This window comes from Solanum pennellii, chromosome 8 (assembly GCF_001406875.1).
Source record: "Solanum pennellii chromosome 8, SPENNV200".
Classification (NCBI taxonomy): domain Eukaryota; kingdom Viridiplantae; phylum Streptophyta; class Magnoliopsida; order Solanales; family Solanaceae; genus Solanum; species Solanum pennellii.
Genome location: NC_028644.1, coordinates 54436521 through 54445543, shown reverse-complemented (window position 1 = coordinate 54445543; position 9023 = coordinate 54436521). Strand labels below are relative to the sequence as shown.

General features: G+C 35.7%; 1 pseudogene; it reads right to left on the bottom strand.

Annotated features, from left to right (window-relative positions):
- Nucleotides 1-3383: 3383 nt before the first annotated feature.
- Nucleotides 3384-9023, bottom strand: part of LOC114078437 — an 18125-nt pseudogene continuing 12485 nt past the window's right edge.

Here is a 9023-nt window from a genome sequence, read left to right as displayed (position 1 = left end):
AGTATTATGCTACTCCCAATGAATTCTGTAAATTAACTGATTATATCTGAATTTCTATAAATACTGAATAGCTCAAAACTAAACATGCAAACTGAGAATGCAACAATTAATCTGGTAATTATGCATTTATAAGTGAGGCATGTATATTTGAAGTGTCTGAAATATATGAGCTAGCATGTGTAATTCAAGAACTAAAGAAATACAAAGCTAGGGTTCTGAAATTCATGCGATAATCTGAGTTATAACATGATAATCTTATTTGGAACATATATTTAATAAATTCATGAAGTTATATCAATGTTCTAGAAACCCTAGGTTTCATCATGATAAGAGAATCAAGAACTGACTGAAACTAAGGACCCAATGGGTGAAAGGAACCCACTAGTGAAATCCCACATACCTGGTGATGAAATCCACGGAAAAATACTTAAGTTTCGGGGATGGAACTGCTGGAGCTTGTGGCATTCTTGAACTAGGGTTCGTGAGCTTTTTTCTCCTCTCTTGCTTCTAATTTTCTAAGTTTTGATTTAATTATTTGACTTGGATATGTTTTTATTATGTTTCTAGGATTAAACTGACTAAAATCTGATGATTTAGGGTCAAAACAACGTAACTTAGGGTTTAAACGGAGTGGGAAAGGTCAAAAAGACCTATGGGAAGGTTGTTGTCAGGCCTCACTACGGCTAGGACTGACGATCCTTCGTGCGCCCGACGCCCTGTCGTTGGGTCCGTCGTGAAGGCCTGTTCGACAGGCCTTTACTAAAATGGGCATAACTTTTTACTCGAAGGTCTGATTTTAGAAAGGTCGGTGGATATGGAAAGATAATTCAATTATATATATGTGGGTAGGTCATGGGATACCTAATTAACTTTTTGCTTAGAGTTATGATAATTTTAAGTTTACCCAACTTCATTTCCCCTTAACTAGCTGCAAATTTTCCACCTACGGCCAGACCTACGTACCGTAGGTCCACCTACAAACCATGATGGTCATCCATAGCTCTTGTCAGAGAGTGGTTGAAGGGAGTCTTGATCGACGGTCACGGATTACGGACCGTTGTCTGACCTACGGACCGTAAGCCCGTCCGTCGTCCAAGACTTAACCAATTTTTCTAGGCTAAATTTTTTGGGAGTTTCTGATTCCATCGATGGTTGTGCAGGATAGGCCGTGGGTCAAGCTACAGTCCGTCGAGGCCACTGTTGATAGCACCTGCTGATTTTTCTGAGAAACTAATTTTTGGTCTGTTTTGGCTACGGGGTGTTACAGTTAGATGGCGAACCACAAGCTTAAGCTAGATGAACAAATTGGACACATCCGTTTAGTTTGTTCACATGTGATTTTTGAAATGAAGTACATTTCCCCTTATTTTATAAGTATACGAGTTTTGTTCTGTTGAGCAATTTTTTTTAAAAAAATAATCTAAATATATGACAGTTTTTCCCTCTTTAGTTTATATTTTGTTCACTCTTAAAATCATATACTTATGTGTCATTTGCAGGCTAGAAGACATCGACAAAGACATTAAGAAAATATCTTCGAGAGTCTCCATTAACCTTCAAAGCTTCTTATTCTTCTGCAGATCAAGATTCCGCTATTTATGAAGAAGAGGAACAGTGTGGGATTTAATTTCCCTAAATGTTAAAGCGGCAGTGTATCCTCATCAACGTGGAGGATTCGAGTTTATGTGGAAACACATTGCTTGAGTTATAACATTTGAAAGGTTGAGAGAGCCCCTATCTAAGAGTAGGGGATGATGCATTATCTCACACCCACCTGGCACCGGAAAAACATGAATAACATAGTGTTTCTTCAGTCATATCTGAAGTTGTTCCCAAAGTGTCGGCCTGTAGTCATAGCTCCATCAAATTTACTTCTTAACTGGGAAACGGAGTCCCAAAAATGGATGGTGGATATTCCCTTCCACAACTAGAACAACAAGAACTTCTTTTTAAATAAAGATGAAGGTACTGTTGGTATCTTTCACTTTTTATCCGGTGTGCGAAAAAAAATCAACACCTTGTACGGATGGCGAAGCTGAAAAACTGGGCAAAAAGTAAGAGTGTTTTGGGAATTAGGTACGACTTGTTCGGGATTCTCACAGGAGAAGATGGAGAGGGTTATAACAAAGCGCTTAGAGAAATACTCCTAAAGTTTCCTAGTCTGCTGGTCTATAAAGAGGGGCACACTGCTCGGAATGAGAACAACCTTGTATGGAAAGCACTGAATAAGGTTGAAACTGAAAAGCGCGTACTTCTTTCTCAAACTCCATTCCAGAATAACATTAAAGAGCTATACAACACTCTTTGTGTAGTTAGTCCAAAGATTGCTGCTGATTTGGAGCAGAAATGGGCTTCTCTTAGCAGTTCAATTGACAAGAATACCCGAGCGTTCGAAGAGCTTAGGGATATTCATTCACCCTTTGTCCACAAATGTAGCGAAAACGTAAAGAAGGTAAGCCTTCCAGGTATACGGGATACAATAATACATGTGAAACCCACAGAGTTACAGAAGGAGTTTCTTAAAAGAGTTCCAGAGAATCCGAGATCCTTTTATGAACAAAATCTTATGTCTCTGATCTCTGTTCATCCTTCATTCGTGGCAAATAGGAAGGAGTTCTCTAAGTTAGAAAGTCAGCTCAATGAAAGAAGATGTCGGTTGGATCCTAATATTGGCGTAAAAATGAAATTTGTTATTGAATTGATCAGAATATGTGGTGGGTGGAAGGAGAGGGTTATAATATTTAGCCAGTTACTTGATCCTCTAAACTTGATCAAGAAGCAGCTCAATTCTCTCATTAGCTGGACTTTAGGCCGAGAGATTCTCTATATGGATGGGAAACTTGATGTAAACCAGCGCCAGATATCAATAAATTATGTTAATGACCCTAAGAGTGATTTCAAAGTGCTTCTTGCATCGACAAAAGCCCGCTCAGAAGGGATATGTCTAATAGGGGCCTCAAGAGTGGTTTTGCTTGACGTTCTCTGGAATTCCTCTGTAGAACAGCAAGCCATCAGTAGAGTCTACAAGAATGGTCAGACAAAATTTGTTCATGTTTACTGTCATCGAAATGGGAGGTTGACAAGATCGAACAACAAACAAGAAAGAGATATCATTCCAATGTAATTCTGTCCAGGAATGAAGAGAACACTTCATGTTCTGTGTCAGAGGATAACATACTTGATGCACGGTTAAGCATGAGAACCTCCGTCATATTTTTGAAAAGCAATCTCATGCACCTCATGTGGTGCCTACGACATGCTTTAATTCTGGTAGCCAGCCTTAAAAAGGGAGTAGTTAGACAGTTCGACTTGTTTTAGTGTATTTTGTTAACTTTGTAAAATGGCTCAAAGTTAACAAAATACACCAAAACAAGTCGTACTGTCTAACTACTCCCATTTGAAGGTTGGCTACCAGAATTAAAGCATGTCGTAGGCACCACATGAGGTGCATGAGATTGCTTTTCAAAAATATGACGGAGGCCCTCATGCTTAACCATGCATTCAAGTATGTTATCCTCTGACACAGAACATGAAGTGTTTTCTTCATTCCTGGACAGAAGTACATCGGAATGATATCTCTTTCTTGTTTGTTGTTTGATATTGTCAACCTCCCATTTCAATGACATTAAACATGAACAAATTTTGTCTGACCATTCCTGTAGACTCGACAGATGGCTTGCTGTTTTACAGAGGGATTCCAGAGAACGTTAAGCAAAACCACTTTTGAGGCCCCTATTAGACTTATCCCTTCTAAGCAGGCTTTTGTCGATGCAAGAAGCACTTTGAAATCACTCTTAGGGTCATTAACATAATCTATTGATATCTGGCGCTGGTTTACATCAAGTTTCCCATCCATATAGAGAATCTCTCCGCCTAAAGTCCAGCTAAAAAGAGAATTGAGCTGCTTCTTGATCAGGTTTAGAGGATCAAGTAACTGGCTAAATATTATAACCCTCTCCTTTCACCCACCACATATTCTAATCAATTCAATAACAAATTTCATTTTTACCCCAATATTAGGATCCAACCGACATCTTCTTTCCTTGAGCTGACTTTCTAACTCAGAGAACTCCTTCCTATTTGCCACTAATGAAGGATGAACAGAGATCAGAGACATCAGATTTTGTTCATAGACGGATCCTGGATTCTCTGGAACTCTTTTAAGCAATTCCTTCTGCAACTCTGTGGGTTTCAAATGTATTATTGTATCCCGTATACCTGGAAGGCTTACCTTCTTTACATTTTCGCTACATTTGTGGACAAAGGGTTAATGAATATCCCTATGCTCTTCCAACGCTCGGGCATTCTTGTCAATTGAACTGCTAAGAGAAGCCCATTTCTGCTCCAAAGCAGCAGCAATCTTTGGACTAACTACACAAAAAGTGTTGTATAGCTCTTTAATGTTATTCTGGAATGGAGTTTGAGAAAGAAGTATGTGCTTCTCTGTTTCAACCTTCTTCAGTGCTTTCCACACAAGGTTGTTCTCATTCCGAGCAGTGTGCCCCTCTTTACAGACTAGCAGACTAGGAAACTTTAGGAGTATTTCTCTAAGCTCTTTGTCATAACCCTCTCCATCTTCTCCTGTGAGAATCCTGAACAAGTCGTACCTAATTCCCGAAACACTCTTACTTTTTGCCAAGGATTTCAGCTTCGCCATCTGTACAAGGTGTGGATTTTTTTTGCCGCACCGGATAAACAGTGAAAGACACCAACAGTACCTTCATCTTCCTTTAAAAAGAAGTTCTTGCTGTTCAAGTTGTGGAAGGGAATATCCACCATCCATTTCTGGAACTCCGTTTCCCAGTTAAGAAGTAAATTTGATGGAGCTATGACTACAGGCCGACACTTTGGGAACAACTTCATATATGACTGAAGAAACACTATGTGATTCGTGGTTTTTCGGTGCCAGGTGGGTGTGAGAGAATGCACCCTCCCTTACTCTCTGATAGGGGCTCTCTCAGCCTTTCAATCTTTCTATCTCCTCCATTTGTTTTCCACATTTCTTTCGTCTCCTCCAGAAGTCTCCATCTTTTTCTTTTCCTTGCATTTGTGGAACTCTCACTTTGACTCAACTCATTCCTCTTTCCAACTATCTCCACCATATGTTTTAGAGATTGTTGTCTAGTCCTGCTCTTTGAAACAAAGTCATCCTTTGAATCCATCTTCCTCACCTGAGTCAAAATACACCTTTCATTATCAATCAAAATTAACAAGCATATACAAAAATTAAACTGCATTTCAAAAATACTAACCTGAAAGCCTTTTTCCTGCCGGAAAGTCAAGAATGGATAACATTAAATTCTTCCAAATTGTAAAAAAAAAAAAGAGTAATGGAAAGTGATGAGTTTGAATGACTTGAATACACAGACACAACTATATATATATAGAGTAACAACATAAGCAAAACGTGAGTTAGACAAGACTTTTAGCGTGACAGAAAATAGTTTTATATACTGCATGCATTTTGTGATACAATATTCCAAACGAATCAGAATATTGTAAAGCGTGAGTGTTAACTCTTCCAACCGAGTCATATGAAATGTCAATAAATAATTGTCTTTCTTTAGAAAGGATATTTTTGGAAAAAATGATTCTTTTGTTTCCACTTTAATTTAATTAGAGAATTCTTTTTAAAATTGTGGGAATGACTTTAATTTAATTCATATCCTTTAGTTATAGTTTTATTACATTGAATGTCGTTGCTCTTATTGTGTATATTTTTATAATTACTTCGAATATAAAATTGGCGGTCGATTAAGAAAAATATTTCAATCATGGGCATTCTCATATTAGGTTTTGGGGGAAAAATAATGAGATCGATGATTATAGACCATTGATCTCTGAAAATTTTCATGTTTGTATATAACCAGTAATTAATAACGAAACAATTTTGGAAAAGAAATGTTCTGCTCAACTTAGTGACAAAGGGTATTCAAATTTTCCTAGAACTTGTTACAAAGGTGATTGATATAATATAGAGGGTAAGATTGTGTATCGGTTGGTTCGGTTCAATTTTGGAATTTAAGGTTTTTACTTGTCGGTTATCGGTTTGTAATCATGCTCAACAGTTATGGAACTGTTAAAATATTGATTTATCGGTTAGTGATTTTTATTGGTTCGGTTATCGGTTTATTCGTTAAAAATTCGCACAATTTTCATTGAGAATTACTAATGGACTAATCATTAATCAACAATATGTAGTAAACAGCAGTCACTGATGAACTTTTCCCAGTTAGTCCATTACTACATAAACACAATGAAACTCCATATTAACCTGGACAAAGATGTCAATATTGCCTAATCTGGCAAACTCAAAAGAAATCCTTGTAACAACCAAGTCAATTTTGATATGAACTATAAAGAGAAACCATTACAACACTACTTATGAAAACCACTAATGATCATGAGACTAATACTGATAAAAACTTTTTCATTGCAGATTATAATATAGCAATATTGTAGGCATATCTCATTAAATCATTCATTGTAATGAGAAGATAAAAACAAAGACTCAAAGTAACGAAACCAACCATTAGAACCTCAACTTATACACTTACAAAATGATATTCAATATACTCGCCGGTGTGGGAGTAGTGACAGTGAATCAATGAGTGATGACACAACTTTGAAATATTATTGTAAAATTCTAGTGTCAACTATAAAATAATTGTAAAGAGTGTGAAGATTGAAAGGTAAATCCTAAAGGCTAAATGTGCCTAAGGGCTTAACTAATAATTGTAATTAATAAAAGTTTTTATCAGATTATCGGGCAACCAATTAGAAATATAGTTAAATCGAGACCGAACCAATAAGTGGATTAGAAGTTTATGCTAAAGTGATACTTGAACTGTGAAGCCGTTAACCTGAACCATTGACTCAATAATCAAATTATCGATTTCCATTATTTATTTCTATTTTATTTTGAATAGCCCTATACGGGTAGTAGGTCATAAAACAATTTCACTTGACTACGTCTTTGCAGTCATGTTCTTTGCATCGAATTTGCCTAATACAATTAATATCTCTTGTGTGATTGGTAAGTTACTGCATAAAAATGATTTTATATAGTTAGTACATAAAAAACAGAATAACAAGGTGTGATAAAAAAAATCATATACTAATATAGAATGAGAAAAAGAAACGTGACCAAAAGAGGGGTGACTAGTGTTTTAGGTTATGTTAAAGGAGGAGATACAACAAATGAGAGAGAATATATAGCACGTCGAATTTTTTCCACAAATGTATATAATTTTTTTTCTTTCACGTACAAAATGAAAAAAAAATTTCGCTTTCAGATGGTACAAAAACAAAAATCTTCAGAGACGAAATTGGATAAATATTTTGTGCACTTTATGACATTGAAATATTTCTTTAGCTTCAAAGGAGAGATGATGATATGAAGCGTGAATTATTTAATTCTTTTTTACAAAATTTCACCTAGTGTTTGGTAAGAATATTTTACAACTTATAACTATGTCAAAAGAATATTTTTCTCTCGTCTCAATTCATGTGATGTTGTTTGATTTGATACAAAGTTTGAAATAGGGAAAATAATGCGGTTAAGCAAATTTATACTATTTAATTACTCATCATAGTTATAGTTTGCTATAATTACCACTCGCGACTAACATTATACATTAATTACGTGGGCTGACTTTGAGCTTATATAATTAGTCACATTTGTATATGTATAATTTGCCAGAATATTCAAATACATATGTATAATATAAAAAAACCTAACCGATATACATATACAATTCACCTCTCTCCCACTCTCTTCCCTTTCTCGCTCGCCTCTCTCCTCCCTCTCCCATTCTTGATTGCATCTCTCCTCTCTCTCCCAATCTCGCTCGCATCTCTCCTCCCTCTCCAAATCTTGGTTGCCATATATACAAATACATATGCATAATATACAATTACCTAACCGATACACATATACAATTCACCTTTCTCCCACTCTTTTCCCTCTCTCTCGCCTCTCTCTAAGTCGTTCATGTCCATAATTCAACATGAACCCTATGATTGAGTTGTAAACTTTGAAAATGTTTTTAAAGACTACACTTGAGTTCTTAAACTGAGTTTTGAGAAAAGAGTTTCTAAAACAAGATTAGTATGACAATCGAGTATCTCATCAATGTATGAGTAGTATGGTATCTGGATATACCATCAATGTTTATGTAGTATAAATTCTCAAGTCATCAATGATCATATTAAATTAGGCTTAAGTCATCTGCGGCCCCTTAAAGTTGTCCACAGAATTCACTTATTCACCTGGACTAGGACTTATACCTATTGAACACCTAAATTATCAAGAAATGTGCCTATTAAACACAAAACGCTGATGTGGCAAAATAAGTGTATCTCACTACTGCTGAGCGCGTGAATGCATTTTTTTAATTTTTTAAAAAAATATTTATACCTACTTTGTTTACACTTGGCATGCATTGACTAAAAATATAAAAAAAAATTAATTTAACTAAACATAAATCTTTTAAATCATAAAAAAAAGAACCACACTCATCTTCCTTCAACCCACCATTTTAAAAACTTCAAATTTCTCTGCCTTTTGTTATGATTCATTTTTTTCCATTTTCTGTAAACAAAGTAAGTACCTGTTGAATTTTCAAAAAGAAGAAAAAATGGACCATTTGGAGTTAAAAAATTGACCAATATCTGTACATTTTTATTTTCAATAACTCCAATTGAGAAACTATCACCATTCATAAACTTATTAGAAATGCTATAAAATATTGATATATTTTTAATTTCTCTTTGTTGTCGATTTCAAAATAATTTATCAAGGTCGATTATATTTATAAAATCGGAATAGTCGGAGGAGGAATAGCATATAACGAAGAAAATGAAAGAGGAAAACATTTGGTGGATGAATTCGGAATGAGATGGGGTTAGGCATTTTCTTTTTTGTTACGCAGAGGAATGGTGATTGTGGAACAATAGAGAAGAAGATGAAGAAAAAAAGGCAATAAGTTAGATGGGGTGGGGGTTAGGTGGGGGTGGGGGTT